The following is a 17456-nucleotide window of genomic DNA, read 5'->3' as shown; positions in this document are numbered from 1 at the left end:
TGAAGCTTCTATAACTAAACCAATCCACACTAAACAGAGTCCTACTGCACTCCATTACAAAGAAACAAAATGTATTACTGGGAGAAAGGCCATATGCAAAGTGAGAGGGCAAACTCTTTAAAATTGCAAGTTTCTGTATCATTTATGTAGATCAGTAATTGCTTAGAACTAAAAAGGTATGATGTCAGCAATAATATTACTGGTTGCAAGAGTAATAAATGGCTTTTATGTAAAAAAAAGACTTATTTGGACATCAACATTACTCTATCCCATAAACACTAAAGTCAAACATTTGGGAGGTTGTTTTAAAATTTAATGCTAGATGATCTTTTGACCAAACATAGGATCAGAGTCACTCCAGCAAAAGGAGTATTCTATTGAAGGCTGTGGACAGACTGTAGGGAAACAGGCTTTCCAGGACACTGGGAAGATGGATACAGAGAATGTCCAGGGACACCTTCACACTCACTCTGTATTTTCCTTTAAATGAGTGTGGGGTCTTGCTGATGCTGAGTTTCCTCAAGAATCTCTTGCCCATCTACCCTCCAGCTTGCCTCTAATATTCTAGGGTATCTCTAAATATTTCCCTCTAAGGGCATACATTTGTGTAAATTCTTCTTCAGTGGTACTGTGGTGTAGTTTTTTAAAAAATGAGTTCCCAAGTCAAAAAAGTAAACAAAACACTTCAACTTTGCATGGTCAGTGTCACCTGCAGCTTCCAAGGGATGTTGGGGCAGAGCTGGAAGGATAGCTTCTCAAGATATGCTGAACCTGCCTTTGTTCTGTTTGGCCAACTTGCTTCCAAGATGATTCTATGTTCTTCCCTAAATAAACAAGGAGTTTAACCTAATCATATTCTGTGTGTGTGTGTGCACGCACACCCATGCACACTCAAATACATATGGTTTTTTCCAACAGTTGCACTGAAATCTGCAACTGTCATTCAGAACCTTATGTGTATATCATGAATGAGATCTAACATTTGAACATATGGTTAGATTGAGGAGATAAAGGGATGATGGGAGCAATGGGAGGAAATAAATGTATCAGAAAAGCACAAGGATATTATATTGAATTCAAGTTAAAAGGAGGGCACTGTTTTGGATAATAATGACCAACTGAGCATATACATTATTACAACTGCCATAGAACCATAAGAACAAAGAGAAGAGAGAGAAGACAACAGCAGTAAAATGAAGGAAGGTGGATGACAGTTGGATAAATGGTAACTGACTTAAGAGGCTCAATTCAGCTGAATTCTAAGCCAGAAGTGGGAAAGCCAAGAAACAACCCATTTTGCACTTCAGAATTTCCTAAGAGTTCAGGGATTGGTGGCATATGTAGAAATGGCAGCTAAGGTAAGGCTAAAAAAAGGAGGTTTCATTGAAAATCTGTGTAAGAAGTTAGATCCCAAAGTGTCCCTCCACTCCAAACAGCCAAGACAGATCTTACCTCATCCTAACAAAAGACTGAAGTTTTATTCATTTTAGTGGATGAGAAGGACAGCAAGTTTCTGGAGTAGGGGACACCAAGTGCGGCAGATGGAAGAGATACTATAATGAACATAAGGAGAATAAAGGAAATTTTCCACACTAAATGTTGATGCCAGCCTTCTTTTCCCAATCAGATTCCCAAATGCTGGAAAGAGGTGATAGGGTCTTCTCTTGGGAATCTGACCAGTTCAAGGGGGAAAATATATTATTGCTGGGGATTTCCTAATGAAATAGATCAGGCAGATCATCCTATAGTGCTTCCCACAGTTGAAAAACCTACTCATGTAAGCAAAGCTTTATAATGTGTTCAAAGAGTCAAGGGTCAGCAGATATGAGAAATATGAAACAAAGTAGACAAAATAACCAAACAGAAAAAAGCAGGAAACAAACTTTGCAGAGAGAAGAAAACTTTTTTTTTTAAAAAAAAGGATTATTTATAGTCTCAGAGAGGTAAGATATTATATCCACAAAACAAGAACAAGATGGTATGAGAAAAGAACATTCAGAATACACAAAGGGTTGAAGAGCTATTGGAAATAAAATTAAAATTCAGTAAAATATTAGGAAGATAAAGTTGAGAAAATCTCTCAGAAAATAGAGCAAAATATATGTGATTAAAAATAAGAGGAAAAAAAGGGCTTCCCTGGTGGCGCAGTGGTTGAGAGTCCGCCTGCCGATGCAATGGACACGGGTTCGTGCCCCGGTCCAGGAAGATCCCACATGCCATGGAGCCGCTAGGCCCGTGAGCCATGGCCGCTGAGCCTGTGCTCCGCAACAGGAGAGGCCACAACAGTGAGAGGCCCGTGTACCGCAAAAAAAAAGAGAAAAAAGATAAGGACCAATTCAGAAGATCTAAATTTGAATAAGCGGAGTTAGTTTTGTAGAAGGAAACTGAGGTAACTTATATCATTTGCTGAGGTATTCTAATGAGCTCTTAAGTTTCACAAGTTTTTCCTTTTAAAAAGTTTTAGTTTTTTTCCTTATTTATAGCTCAGTTTTGTAAAAGTTGCAGGGGAATGTATATAGTTTAAGAGGCAAATAGTTCTATAAGGCTTATAAAGAAGAGTAAGAGCTGTCTCTCTTTTGCATTCCTGTCTTCCACAAACACAGGGTAAAGAAAAACAGATGAGAAGACATCATCAACAAAATAATTCCAGAACATTTCTCAAAATTGAGACTTGAATTTCCAGTTTAAAAGAGCTCATCACAACAGAGAAAAATAGATCCACATCAAGGCAGAGTTTTAATCACTTGAGACAAAGAAAACATCTCTCCAGAGAGCAAGAGAAGAAAAAAAAAGTTCTTTCATATAAAGGATCATGAATCATTATGGCATTTTATTTTTCCACAGCAACGCTGGAAGCTAGAAAACAATGGAACAATGCCATCAAAACTTGAAGGAAAAAATAATTTCCCAACTAGAATTCTACATTCAGTGAAACTAGGAGTTAAGTATGAGGGCAAAGTAAAACACCTATAGTCTCAAAAATTTTATCTCCCATGCCCTCTTTCTTGGGAAACTACTGGAGGATGTGCTCATCAAAAAGGACAATAAAATACAAAGAGGAAATATGAGAAAAAGAAATAGGAGAACCAAGTCAAGAAGAAGGCAAAAAAGCACACCTAAGATGGTAGTGAAGGGAGATTCTAGGCTGACAGTATTCAGCAAGCCTAGGGAGCAAGCTGTTCATATTTAAGCAGATCTTGGGAGAGACTTCTCTGAAAAAACAATAAACTGAGAGAATATCTAATGTACTCAAACTTATTGAGAGGAAGGATAGAGAAGAGTCTGGGGATGAAGTACTTGTAGATACCCAGAAAACTAAACAAACAAAAGAGACAAGAAAATTATTCATTCCAGGGAAAACAAAAAGTTACACAGTAAGGAAAAAGTAGTCATCTTATACTTCATGGCTTGGCTGTGACTAGCTTTTATTACAAAGTCATAATAATTAAACACTGAATATTGCTCCAGTTGAGATTTCTATATGGCTACATTGGGAGAAGAGGTCATGGAAAGTGTACTTGTGTGGCTCTTAAACTTTGTACATTTACCCACAACTTTTAGAAAATTAGACTATAAATAAGAAAAAAACAACTAAAACTTTAAGAAAAGGAACGATTTGTAAAACAATTCATAAGAATACCCCAGCAAATGATTTAAGATACTTCAATTTCCTTCCACAGAATTAACACAAGTTATTGATTTTTGTGTCCAAATGAGGTGACAAAAATGCCACAGTTTAAGAAGAGTATATGGGAATTGCAGTACCCTAGGATAAATAAAACAAGATTATGTTTTTTTGTTATTTGTCTACTAGATTAACTTTCTAAATGAGAGGTTAATTTAAGATTAATAAGACCCAATGGAAATAAAGTATTAAAAACTACCTATCTTTAATTTCAAATTTTGTGTGAGGTTAAAAAAAAATGATATACAGTAAACTGGCTTTCTAGAATACAAACTATGAAAAAATAACTATGAAAAAAACTCTGTTTCTCTCAGCAAATGGTAATAAGCTAATTTCAAGCAGAGAAGAGATTATTAAAGCATTGAATCTAATCCTTGTAGAACACTATACAATTACGGTTAAGGATCATATACATTACTAAGGAATTTCATAATCCTGATGTCTTCTAAATTAAAAATGGAAATAATTTAAATCTAGTGATAAATACATTTTGCTAAATTTTCATTACTTCAAAAATCCATATCCCATGTGGAGTGAATATACTATTCAATTAGCTAAAATAACCCTTGCCTAAACACTGTGGATTAATTAAAATTTACAGCCTCTGTTAACAGATGATGGTTATCAATTAATAACCTTGTTCTAACAGCACATTCCTACTAACTTGGCAATAATTAGTCACAAACACAATGAATTATTTCAAGAGTTAAGCATATTTTATGTAAGATCTCTAATTCCAGTTACTATATATGTTCTGGGTTACCTAAGTACATTTGCGTTAAAATCTGAAATTATATGTAAACTATTATTTACCAGATTTGCTTGTAGAAGGCAAGGAAGCTAAATGCCATCAAGTAAAACAGAAATTCACAGGAGACAAAAATATACTGCATCTGCCATAAAGTTTTGTGTCCTTGCTAGCTAATTCAATCTCAATTTCTACAATTTGTGTATAACAAAGAATTAGTGTGTCCTTGGGAATGTTTTGGAAGACAGAATCAAACAAATTTAAATTAAGATTGTCATCTTCACACGTGGAGCTTCGATAAAACTGTGTCCTTGGCCTTTAAAACTCCTACCAAAAGAGCTAATGTTTTCATTATCTAGAACACCCTTATTAAGAGGAGGGAAAAAAAGAGGCAGAGTTCTGAAATAGAAAAACTTACAGCAATAGAGTACAATTTAAATCTAGATGTCCAAGAATTTTTTTTTAAAAAAAAGGAAATTTCAGTAGTACAGTCAGTTCATCAACCAACACTTTTTGAGTTATTCAGAGAGTATCTACCACATTACCATGTGCTTGAGCATAGAATCAAAGACAAAGTCATAGTTCATGCATATCAAAATAAGTTCAGCCTTACTAGTAACCAAATAAATCCAAATTAAACCAAGATACCAATTCTACCTGTCAAATTGGTAAAGATGTAAAAAGCGATATTATCGCGATAACGCAGCAAGGAAATTGGAACCTATGGGCTTGTAAGACTGTTAATTGGCACAACTGTCCCAGAGAGCAATTTGTATTAAAAGATTAGAAATATTTATATCCTTTGAACTCAGTCATACTTCTAAGACTCCTTTTTAAAAGCAAGGTAAACAAATCATTTTTATGTATGTCTCTTTGTATAATTTATAGTACTAAAAATTATTATGTAATGTCTAATAATCAATTGGTTAAGTAAATTATAGGGTAACCATATTACATAGTCAAAAATCATGTTTTAGAATAATGAATGTTGTGGGGAAAGGTTTTTTTTTTTTTTAGTTGGGGCATAGTTGTTTTACAATGTTGGGTTTGGGGAAAGGTTTGTGATGGATTGTAAGCAAATCCAGACACAAAGCAGTATGTAAAATATGAAAATATATATTCATGGCGAAAGAGAGTGGGAAGATATGCACCAAACTATACTTAGAGTTTGGATTTTTATTTTGCTTTTTCTGCCTCTCCTACATTGAGTGTTACTACTTTTATAACCAGGGAGAAAAAAAAGGTTGCTTTTACTGGAATTATGATCTGTTAAATTTTTAATGTATTTCAATGAAACCAAATTTAAACTAAATGAAAATAGCCTTACAAAATAAATGCGAAGCAAGGGGTAATGAAGTATATGTATGCACTTTCCTGTTTATGTAAATGTGATAAGTAATCCATCAGGCGCTTTCAAATCCAATCCATCAGGCGCTTTCAAATCAGAATTTCTTTATAGAGGTGATGGGTCTAAACAAACCAGCTATCTACAGCCGACCAGCACCCGAACCGCCACGGAGAGGGTATTCAGTGTCAGAGCGGCAATTTGCAACCCTGGGATATAGGTATTGTCCTTGTGGGATTCTGACTGAATTTCAATGGATCTTGACCTTATCATGGATTTCATCCATGTAAAGCTGCCCTAATAAATGCAGTCTTCAACTCTGGATGCTTTCTCTAATGTAGCATCATTACTCCCTTTCCTAGCATGAAAAAAGAACTCTCAAATATTAGGAGGGTAATAAGTTGATATATCTGAGATACACATATAAAAGGCATTTGTAAATTATATCTGGGGAGTTTATTTTTCATTTGATTTATATAAATGCAATAAACCACAGGATTAAAAAAATTCAAATATGACAGGAGGGTATAATCTGAAAAGGAAGTCATCTTCCTCCCTCCTCAACCCGCTTCCGAGAAATAACCACTTTAACATTTTCTTGAGTATGTTTTCAGAAAATTTTCATGCACACATACAAATAGCGAATGAGACTGTATTATACACATAACCCTACACCATGCTTTTCTCACTTAGTAATACATCTTTGGTGCTCTCTCACATTAGTGTGTTTAGATTGATCTATCTCATTATTTTGAACAGCTGCATGGATGTATTATTATTCACTTAAGGAATCCCACTTAGTAACTTTAAATATGCACATTGAAACAGTCAACACTGGGCCCTTAAACTGAAACCTCGTGAAGTAAGTCAAAGGAGTAGGGAATTAGCTAGGTTATGAGATTACCTCAATAGGAGGTCAATCTGTTCCCATGGCTGATGAGAAATCAGATATTCTGTGGAATCTCAAGGAGCTCAGAAGTCACTTTTTCCTATTTTCTTCACTCAGGTTCTTGGATTTTTAAATATTACATAAGCTTCATATTGAAGTATAATATACATACAAGAAAAATCTAGGCCCCTTCCACTTTTGAATATAGATGCAAAATTCCTAAAGACAATATTGGTTAAATTAATTTAAAAAGAAACAACAGCAGCAACAACAACAAAAACAGATCATGTTTACACCAGGAATTAAGGGATGGTTTACAACAAACTAAAGGAAAGAAATCATATACTATTTCAGTTGATGTAGAAAAATAATTTGATTTATTTCAACATTTATTTATGATTTTAAAAAACTAGCAATTTAGGAATAGAAGTGACTTTTCGTACTTCATAAAACTTACCACCAACATTATATTTATTATAGAAAATTTAAATGCATTCCTCTTAAGATCTGGAATAAGACAAAGATGCACACTAAAACTGCCACTAATTAATATGGTTCTGGAAATGCTAACCAGAGGCATAGGAAAAGAAAAAGAGATAAGAGGTTAAGTGTTAGAAGGAAATATATGAAACTATTATTACTTTCACATAAGTTCATCTCCCTAGAAAAGCCAACAGAATATAAACTATTAAATCTAATAAGTTGAGCAAAGTTGCCAGATAGAAGAACAACCTACAGAAGTCAATGTGTTCTCTACATCAGAAATACCACTGATAAAATAATTTATCTAGTAATTATTTTATCTAAGAATATATAAGACTTCAGAGAAAACAAAAATTTTACTGATGATTATGAAAGATGATCTGCATAAAAGAGAGAAATTCATTTTCTTTGATGTGAAGACAGTATTATAATGATCTCAATTCAATCTAAATTGATTTATAAACTCAATACAATTCCAATCAAAATCCAAGGTGGATTTTTTTTTTTTAGAAATGCAGTATATTTACTCTAACATCTATACAGAAAACAGAGGTCATAAGAAGATAAGCAAACCTCAAAAAAGAAAAATTTAGGGATACACCCTACTCAATAGTAAGATCTTAACATCTACATGATATGCAGCGACATCCCCTTTCATTTTTCACATAATTTGTGGCTTCTCTTTTTTGTTTGATCAATCTAGCTGGAGATTTTTCAATTTTATTGGTCTTTTCAAAAGCCAGGTTTTGGCTTAATTGATTGTTTCTATTGTTTGTCCATTTTTTTCTTTCTTTCTTTTTTTTAGATTTATTTATTATTTATTTTATTTATTTATTTACTTATTTTTGGCTGTGTCAGGTCTTAGTTGCGGCACACGGGATCTTCGTTGAGGTGTGCGGGATCTTTCGTTGTGGAGCAGGGCTTCTCTCTAGTTGTAGCGTGCGGGTTTTCTCTTCTCTAGTTGTGGTGTGGGCTCCAGGGTGCCTGGGCTCTGTAGTTGTGACGCACGGGTTCCAGAGCATGTGGGTCCTGTAGTTTGAGGCATGCAGACCCCCTAGGTGAGGCACGCGAGCTCAGTAGTTGTGGCACATGGGCTTAGTTGCCCCGCGGCATGTGGGATCTTAGTTCCCTGACCAGGGATCAAGCCTGTGTCCCCTGCATTGGAAGGCAGATTCTTTACACTGGGCCACCAGGGGAGTCCCTGTCCATTTTCTTATTGCATTGCCTTCTGCTCTTTTTTTTCATTGTTATCCTTCTACTTACTATGGGTTTACTTTGCTCTTCTTCTTCTAGCTTCTTAGGTAGAATTTTATATAATTGATGTTGGAACACCATCTTTTCTAAAATAAATAGTTAAAGTTATACATTTCCATCTAAGCATTGCTTTTAACTGTATCTCACAAACTTTGATATGCTATATTTTCATTTTCATTCAGTTCAAAATATTTTCAATTTTCTTTTTCTCCCTGGATTACTTAGATGAGTGCTAATTTCCAAATACTTGATATCTTCCCAAGTATCTGTTGTTTATTTCCAATTTAATTGTTATACCAGAAAACATACCCTATATGCTTTCAATCCTTTAAAATATATAGAAACATGTTTTATGGTCCAGAATATGGTCTATCTTGGTGCATGTTCCATGTGTATTTGGAAAGAATGTGTATTATGTTGATGTTGAGTGGAATATTCTATAAATGTCAATTAGGTTAAGTTGGTTGACAGTGTTCTCCAAGTTTTCTATATCCTCATTGATTTTCTGTATTCTTGTTCTATCAATTGCTAAAAGAAAAGTGTTGAAACCAAATCAAGAAAAAAAGTGAAAAGACAAAAATTCCTTGGAATATACAAATATGAAAACTGACTCAAGAAGAAACAGAAAATCTCAATAATGGTATCTATTAAAGAAATTAAATTCTTAATTTAAAATCATCCCATAAAGAAAACTCCAGGCTCAGATTACTTCAGTAGTGAATTTTATCAAATATTTTTAAAAAGAAATACTACCAATCTTATACAAATTCTTTAAGAAATTAAAGGAGGAAGGAATACTTCCCAACTCATTTTATGAGGTCAACATAACCCTGATATGAACATCAGAAAAAAATATTATAAGAGAAGAAAACTATAGATTAATATCCCTCATGAACATATCTGCAGACATTGTCAACAAAATACTAGCAAGGATTATGCATCTTGACAAAGTAGAGTATATACCAGGAACGTAAAGTTGGTTTAACATTTGAAAAATCATTCAATGTAATTTACCTTATAGACTAAAAAAGATATGCCATAAGATCATCTTAATACATGAAAAAAAAAAGAGAAAAAGAAAGTATGCTTGTTCTCACAACATCTATTCAACATTGTACTTGAAGTCTTACCCAGGATAACAGGGCAAGAAATAAAGACATATATATTGAAAAGTAAAACTATCTTCATGTGCTGATAACATGACCATGTTTGTTTAAAAAAATCCTGAGATATCTATAAAAAGCTACAAGAATACTGCAATGGACTGAATATTTGTGACCCCCTCAAATTCATATTGAAATCTTAACCCCCAATGTGATAGTTTTAGAAGGTGGGACCTCTGGGAGGTGATTAGGTCATGTGGGTGGAGCCCTTGTGAAGGAGATTAGTGCCCTTATAAATGAGACCTTAGAGAGCTCATATCCCCTTCCACCATGTGAGGATACAGCAAACAAGGAAGCAGACCCTCACCAGACACCAAATCTGCCAGTGCCTTGATCTTGGATTTCTCAGCCTCTAGAGCTGTAAGAAATAAATTTCTTATATATGTATAACTGAGTCACTTTTCTGTGCAGCAGAAATTAACACAATATTGTAAATCAACTATACTTCAATAAAATTTAAATATATATATATATAAAACAAATAAACTTATTTTGTTTATAAACCAACAGTTTATGGTATTCTGTTATAGCAGCCCAGACAGACTAGGACAAATATGTAAGTTTAGCAATGTCACAGAAAACACAATCAATATATAAAAATCAACTGTATTTCTATGTATGTAGAATGTAGAATTGGAAACTGATATTAAAAAGACCAGTTGCAGTAGCATTGAAAAAATATAAAATACTTGGAATAAATTTAACAAAATATGGACAAGATCACTAGTCTTGCAAAATGGAAATCATTGCTGAGAAAAAATTTTAAAGCCCTAAATAAAAGGAAATATCCATACCATGTTCATGGATCAAAAGACTCAACATTGTTAGGATAACAATTCTCTCCAAATATATCTACAGGTTTTATGTAATCTCAATCTAAATCCCACTAGGTTGTTTTGTAAAAAATAAAAGATGATTCTAAAATTTGTATGGAAATGCAAAGGATCTAAAATAACCAAATAAGATTTGAAAAAGGAGAATAAAGTTAATGGACATATACTACTGACTTCAAGTCTTACAGTAAAGCTTCAGTTATCAAGACACTGGAATTGACATGAAGATAGATATACCTATCAACAGAACAGAATAGAAAGCATAGAAATAGACCCACACATATATGGTTAATTGATTTTTAAAAATGAGGACAAGATAATTAACTAGGGCTAGGATAGTCTTTTCAGAAAATGGTGCTCAGAAAAATTGGAAATCTACAAGGAAAAAAAAATTTTACCTTTACTACAAACCACACATAAAAATTAACTAGAAATGGATCATAAACCTAAATACAAAAGCTAAAATTATGAATATTCCGTAAGGAAATGCAACAAACATTTTTTTCCCTGACTGTGTGGTAGTCAAAGATTTCTTCAATAAGCCATTAAAAGCATGATAATCTTAAAAGGAAAATGCATAAATTAAATGTCAAAATTAAAAACTTTTGTTCTTTCAACAATACTCTCAAGAAAATGAAAAGGCATGCAACAGACTCAGGCTGGGATAAAATATTAGCAAAACAGGTATCTAATAAAAGATCTATACCCAGACTATATAAAGAACTCTTAAAACCCAATAATGAGAAGAGAAACAATCCAATTAAAAATGAGCAAAAGATAAAGAAATATTTAACCAAAGAAGATATATGAATGGCAGATAAACACATGAAAAGAAAGTCAACATCTTTAGTCATTAGGAAAGTGCAATTTAAAACCATAATGAAATACTACCATAAGTGTAACCATAATGAAATGAAACCGTAAGTGTAGCTAAAATTAAAAAGGACTGCCAATACCAAGGGTTAGCAAGGATGTAAAGCTAATGGAACTCTCATAAGTTGTAGGTGACAAGATAAATGATAAAATCACTTTGGAAAACAGTTTAGCAGTTTCTTATAAAATTATAAAATTAAAAATACAACTACCTATGACTCGTAGGTATTTTCCCAAGAGAAAAGAAAATATATGTCCATACAAAGATTGAATATTCATTGAATATTCATAAAGCTTTATTTATAACAGTAAAAAACTGACAAGAACCCAAATGTCCATCCACAGGTAAATGGATAAACAAATGTGTGACATTCATACAATAGAATACTACTCAGCAATAAGAAGGAACAAACTACCTATACATGCAACAGGATGAATCTCAAAAACATTATGCCCAGTGAAAGAAGCTTAACTCAAAAGGCTGCGTATTGTATAATTCCATTTACATAAATCTCTAGAAAAGGAAACACAATCTACAGGGATAGAAAGCTGATCAGTGTGTGCCTTCTGTGTGTGGCAATGATGGGAATTATTTAAGAGAAGTACAAGGGAGATTTTGAGGGTAATAGAATGCTTTATATCTTGATTGTAATGGTTGTTAATGGGTATATACATTTATCAAAACTCTTCAAACTATACACTTAAGATGGTTGCATTTTAACATATGTAAATTATACCTCATTAAAGGTGATTTTAAAAAAAAATCAGTGTAACTCACCACATTAACTAAACAAAAAAGACAAAAATTAGATGACTATCTCAATAAATCTAGAAAAAGCACTTGATAAAATTCACTATCTACTCATGATAAAAACTCTTAACCACCTTGGAAGAGAGGCAAACTGTCTTAAAAGATGTCTACTCTACAAAGAAACTATAGTAAACATCACACCTGCTGGTGAAATGTTGAAAGCTTTCCCTTTGATACCAAGACAAGGATGCCCTCTATCTACCCTTCTATTTGACACTGTACTACATGTCCTAGCCAGTACAATTAGTAAATAAAAATAAATAAGAAGTAAAAAGATTAGAAAGAAAGAAAACTTATTCACAGATATATTTGTATACATAGAAAACTTCAAAAGAATCTATAGTTAATCTTGGAATTATCAAGTAAGTTTAGTAAAGTTGCTGGATACAAAGTAAAAACAAAACAAACAAAAAACGCATGTTTATATACCAGCAACAATCCATTACAAAGTAAAATTTTAAGAAGATACCACTTATAATAGCATCATAAAAGATCAGTTACCTCTGAATCTAACATATGGTATGCAAGAGCTCTACATGGAAAACTATGAAACATTGTAAGAAAATAAAGAAGACCTAAACCAATGGAGAAATCCCAATATTCATGTATCAGAAGACTCAGTAAAGTATAAATGTCAATTCTCCCAAAATTTACTAACTATAATTCCCATTAAAATCCTAAACTGTTTGTCAAAATTGACAATGGATTCTGAAATTTTATAACATAAATGCAAAATGCCTAAAATAAATATCCCAGGCAATATCAAAGAACAACAACTCTAGTGTATATCAAGAAGGAGGGGATATGGGGATATATGTATACGTATAGCTGATTCACTTTGTTATACAGCAGAAACTAACACACCATTGTAAAGCAATTATACTCCAATAAAGATGTTTAAAAAAATTTATATGGCTTAGTAATAAAGACAATGTGGTATTGGCAGAAGAATACTCAAATAAGCCAATAAAATAGAATAGATATCTGGACACCTACATATATGGGCATTTGACTTACAACAAAAGTGGCACTGCAGAGCATTGGGGAAAGTCTTTTCAACAAACAACATTGGGTAAATTGTACAACCCTATATTAAAAAGTGAAATTTGATGTCTAACACACCCAATTTACAAAATTCAATTCCAGCAGAACTGTAGATTTAAATGTGAAAGGCAAAATAACAAAAATTTTGGAATAGGGAAAGATTTTAAGCGGGTACACAAAAACCAGCACTTACTCTGAAAGAAAAGATTGATAGATTGAATTACATTAAGAATTTTTGATCACTGAAACCACTGAGAAAATAAAAGGGAAATCAGAGTAAAATATATTTGTAATAAAATAACAAACAGCTCACATCCAGGATATATGAAGAATTCCTACAAGTCAACGAGTAACCCAACCCAACATAAAAATGAGCAGGAGATTTGAACAGGTACCTCACCAAAGTGGATATCTAAATGGCTAATAAACATATAAAAAGGTGCTCAATCTCATTAATCATCATAATAAATGCACCATAAATATCACTAAATACCTACCAGAGCGGTTCAAATTAAGACGTACAATACTGTGTTGGTAAGGATGTGGAGCAATAGTAATTCCCATACATGGTTGGTGGAAGCGTGAAGTCTAACAATCACCACGTAGCACTGGCATTATCTATTAAAGCTGACTTAGCCAAATTCCATGACCTAACACTTCTACTCCTAGGTATTCTCCAACAGAATGAGTGTACATGTCCCATCAGGTTGTAAGTAAAAGAACATTCATAGCAAGGTTACTGGATGCACAACTGGAAATATCCAAATGTTTACTAACATGGATTGAAATGCAGCAATGAAAATGAACAAACTACACCTACATAAAGCATGGATAAATTTCACATTTTTTGAGAAAAATAAGTCAAACACAAAAGATTATGTGCCATATAATCCCACTTATAGAAACTTCATTAACAAACAAAACTAAGCTATAATTTTAGATTTTAGGATAGGAGTTTCCTTTGGGGAGGGGGAGGGATAGTGACTGGGATGGACTCATCAGAATAGTGTTTCTGAAGCACTGGCAATATTCCATTTCTTGACCTGGGTGATGGTTACACAAATCTGTTCAGTGAGTTGTTCGCTTGTTTTATGTGCATTTTCCCATATGTGTGCTATACTTCAGAATTTAAAAATTTTAAAAATGGTAAAAGATATGAACAGGAAATTTACAGAAAACTCCCAAAGCTCAAATGCATATGAAAAGATGTTCATAATCATTAGTAACTAGAGAAATGAAAATTAAAACAATAATATATCACTTTACACCTTTTAGACTGGCAAAAACATCTCCAGTGAATCAATTATTGGCAGGGATATGCATAGGACATCTCATTCACTGATGTTGGGAGCAGAGACTGATCAGGCCATTCTGAGGGGTATGTTGTGTGTGCATGTGTGTGTGTGTGAGTGTGTGTGTGTGTGTGTGTGTATCTATTATGATCCAACAACTCCACTCATTATATATTCCAAATAATTTCCTACACAGATCCAGAAGGAGACATGTATTAGGATGTTTATTATGATGTAATTTGTAGTGGCAAGAAATTGGTTCCCATTTGGGGTCCATTACTAGAAATGGTATAGATGAAATGTGTTAGTTGCGACTCCATGGAGTACGATGCAGAATTAGAAGCAACAAATTAGACAGCAATGTGGACTGACCTTAAAAACATAGTGCTTAATTTAAAAAAAAAACAGAATGAGCTATAACATAGTACCACTCATGTAAATTAAAAATACCTGGGACTTCCCTGGTGATGCAGTGGTTAAGAATCCGCCTGCCAACGCAGGGGACATGGGTTCAATCCCTGGTCCGGGGAGATCCCACATGCCACAGAGCAACAAAGCCCGTGCACCACAACTACTGAGCCTGTGCTCTAGAGCCCGTGCGCCACAACCACTGAAGCCCACGTGCCTTAGAGCCTGTGCACTGCAACTACCGAACCCGTGTGCTGCAACTGCTGAAGCCCGCATGCCTAGAGCCCATGCTCCACAAGAGAAACCACCACGATGAGAAGCCCATGCACCGCAACGAAGAGTAGTCCCCACTCGCTGCCACTAGAGAAAGCCCACGTGCAGCAAGAAGACCCAATGCAGCCAAAAGTAAAAACATAAAAGTTTTAAAAATACCTGAATGCCAAAAACAAGATATATTTTCAAGAACGTATACAAATTAAATGATGTATATTAAACATAGTTAACTTTGGGTGGGGAGTGAAGGAAAATGGGAGTACAGGATGGTGATAAAGGAAATTTTTTTAAAGCAAGGAAGAAAAATGTAAATAGCCTGGATCAGACACCAACTTAACCAAATGATCAAAGTTAACATTACCAGTAATGGAACAGACCAACATAAAGTGCCTTCTGATATGATGCACCAAGGACACAATGTCACTTGTGTGGTATTCTTGCCAAACACATGTAACCTGAATTTAAGCAGAAGGAACCATCAGGGAAACTCAAATTGAGGGACAGTCTACAAAATAACTGGCTTGTACTCTTCAAAAGTGGCAAAGTCATGAAAGACAAAGGGAGGCTGAGGAACCGTTCCAGGATAAAGGAAACTAGAGATAGGACAACTATATGTGGTATCTTAGATTGGATCTTGAATGAGAAATAGGACAACAGTGAGACAAGTGATGAAAGCTGCATAAGGCATCTAGATTATATTATCATATCAATGTTAATTTACTGATTTTTGTAACTAGTTACATGAGATATTAACAGCTGGGAAATTGGCAAGGAGTATGTGAGCACTCTGTAGTTTTGATATAATTCACATACAATAAAATTCATCCTTTCAAAGTGTACAATTCAGTAGTCTTTAATATATTCACAAAGTTATGCAACCATTACTTGGACATTAATTCCAGAACATTTTCATCACTCCAAAGAGAAACCCTCTACCCATTAGGAGTCACTTCCCTCTCCCTTCTCCCCCTAGCCCTTGGCAACCATTCCTCTACTTTCTGTCTCTCTAAACTTGCCTATTCTAGAAATTTCATGCAAATGGAATCATACAATATTTGGCCTGTTTTGTCTGGCTTCTTCCACTTAGTGTAACATTTTCAAGTTTCATTCAATGTTGTAGCACCTACCAGTACTTCATTTCTTTTTATGGCTGAATAATATTCCATTGTATGTATAGAGCATCTTTTGTTTATCCACTCATCAGTTGACAGGAATTTGGGTTATTCCCAACTTTTGGCTATTATGAATATGAACATGTGTGCACATGTATTTGTTTAAGTATCTTCAGTTCTTTTAGGTACGTACCTAGGAGTGGAAGTGCTTGGTCATATACACGGTAACTCTGTTTTAACTTTTTGAGGAACTGCCAAACTTTTCCAAAACAGCTGCACCATTTTAAACTCCCACCAGCACTGTCTATATTATTTTGGTTAACTTTTTTAAGGTCTGAATTGTTTCAAAAAGGAAAGTTAAAAAAGTGATCATATAGCCAGGGTGCTGTGCCTTTTCTAGGAAAAGCCAACATACCAACGTCCATCCTTTCCTGGGTCCCATAGAGTGAGAGAAAAAGTGAGAAAACAAGCCCCTAGTCATTTGCACCTTTATTCTTGCTTTGGGGATCTGTTCAATACTGAGAGGGAAATGAAAACCTGACCATGTAACCAGGGGGTTCTTCTTCACACCAGCCTCCATTGTCAACACTGTCTTGTTTAATGACAGCCAAAGGGACTCAGAACATCACAAGTACAGGAGTGGAGATTGGAGAAAAAAAAACTGTCCCTTTGATAATTATAATTTATTAAACATAACCATGCTTCCCAGAGACTCTTCTCACTCTTCAAAAGCTGTCAAATAGCTCGAGTAGAATGACTTTCTCTTAACAGGGCACAAAGGCCAGTGACTTGGGTACAGAATAGACAATGGAACTGATTGGTGGATAGAAAGCCAAAAGACACACATACACACACAAAAAAGCACAATCTTTTAAAAGCTCCAAGTCATTGGCTTTATTTTTACTGAATTCAGCATGGGGTGACAAAAATACATTATATCACTAAAATCGACGATTACATGCAGACATTTATCCTTTCATTCCGTATATTCATTTTCTACTTTAAATCTGTTAAGTCATATTCATTTAAAATACATGTATACTAACTAAATATCTCCAGTTCATATATCCAAGAATTTATAACAGCTCCTTTAAAAGTTATGTTCCTTTATTACTGAGAATTTAATGGTTTAGATTGGTCTATTTTTTTTTTAATGCTTAGAGATTTAAATTTATTTACCAGGAACAGACAAACAAAACATAATGTAAAAAAATAGTTTTCCAGAAGCTATTTCCATCATTCT

This window comes from Delphinus delphis, chromosome X (assembly GCF_949987515.2).
Source record: "Delphinus delphis chromosome X, mDelDel1.2, whole genome shotgun sequence".
NCBI classification, from domain to species: domain Eukaryota; kingdom Metazoa; phylum Chordata; class Mammalia; order Artiodactyla; family Delphinidae; genus Delphinus; species Delphinus delphis.
The sequence above is the reverse complement of the archived record's forward strand: the minus strand, read 5'-3'. Positions refer to the sequence as shown.